The sequence below is a fragment of the Manduca sexta genome, unplaced genomic scaffold (genome assembly GCF_014839805.1).
Source record: "Manduca sexta isolate Smith_Timp_Sample1 unplaced genomic scaffold, JHU_Msex_v1.0 HiC_scaffold_1139, whole genome shotgun sequence".
Lineage (NCBI taxonomy): Eukaryota > Metazoa > Arthropoda > Insecta > Lepidoptera > Sphingidae > Manduca > Manduca sexta.
This window is the reverse complement of record NW_023591974.1, coordinates 4,801-6,400: the sequence shown is the minus strand read 5'-3', so window position 1 is coordinate 6,400 and position 1,600 is coordinate 4,801.

Genomic DNA, 1,600 nt, shown 5'->3' with positions numbered 1-1,600 from the left:
CCAATGTCGCGGCACGTAGGAGTTTCTTGAGACTCTCGACGCGGACCCGTGGGGGCGCCCATACAAACTAGTGATGAACAAACTTCGTTCGGCGGTGCCCCCACTATCGGAGAGTCTCAGGCCGGATCTTTTGGCCAACTTTTTCATATTCGGACGTTTACTAAATAAGATTTCCCGTTTCGTCACAAATGAAAAGTTTTTGTTGCTTAGTGCACTCAAGTTTTGTAAAGATGTCGTATGGTCACATTTACGAGTTTTGGAAAATTGTGATATTCCTTTACAGTTAGCAAGTAGTTTACAAAATCTATTTTTTTTTTAAACTCCTACAACTAATAAGCACTGTAAATACTTTTTTAAATTTAAGCATGTCATAAAAATTTTTACTTAAGCAATGTGTAATTTTTATTAAGCACCGACTCCAAAATTAATAAACTGTATATAAATAATAATATCAGCCCGGTATTATATACTGTCCAACTTGTTGGGTATGGGCCTCCTCTGCTACTGAGAGGGAATAGGCCTTAGTCCACCACGCTGGCCTAGTGCGGATTGGTAGACTTCACACACCCTCAAAATTTCTATAGAGAAGATCTCAAGTATGCAGGTTTCCTCACGATGTTTTCCTACACCGTTAAAGCAGGCGATAATTCACAAGGAATACTTATACACATAATTTTTTAGAAAAGTCAGAGGTGTATGCCCTTGGGATTTGAACCTGCGGACATTCGTCTCGGCAGTCCGTTCCACACCCAACTAGGCTATCGCCGATTTTTTATAGGTAATGTTAAATTATTTTTTGTTTTAAAGGTTTCTGAAGGCGGTGTAATATTTTTAGTCCATTGATTAAACCTGGTACCAAACTCGGTACTAAAGTTAGCCTTCCTTCTGTAATAAGGCGGTTTACGTCGACATTTTGGTTCTAATTATGTTTGATATAGTAATTTTAATGACTCAGCGTTTATAACAGCAATTATTAAAATGGCCTAATCAATTTATATCTTTTAGAGTCATACTCGACTGCTTATCATTGCGATATTGTAAATGTAAACGTATAGATATATGTTGAATAATTTAAAAGTATTTCAGGACTTGTGTCCTTTTTGTGTCGCGGTTAAAATACCTTATTACTACCGCCCAGCCTTCATTGGGGGGCGACATCCTAAACCGACATGTCGCAACTTCCCGTACACCGGGATAGAAGGCAACCCTAGTCTATTAGTAATATTGCAAAGAAATATCCTCGGTGGTCTAGTTGTATTGCGTACACGACATGAAACCGCTCTGATGCCGTGTTCGAATCCCGGTCGAGTAGTTTGTAAGTTTATTAACTTACTTACTAACTTACCCTATTGAGTACCGGACTCATTATTGTTCTTTACTATTATCAAATATTTACGGTATATAAATTATTAAATTATATGAAATATAACAGAAGGAATTGTTAAAATCCAGTAAAAAATCAACAAGTTATTAATCTTTGAATTTCGGTGGAAGGGTAAGTAACAAGGAACAGTAAAGAGGCGCAATACCCACATTTGACGTCATCGGGAATTACTATGCATACGATATCCCCACAACGCGCCCACTTCTGCACATTGCA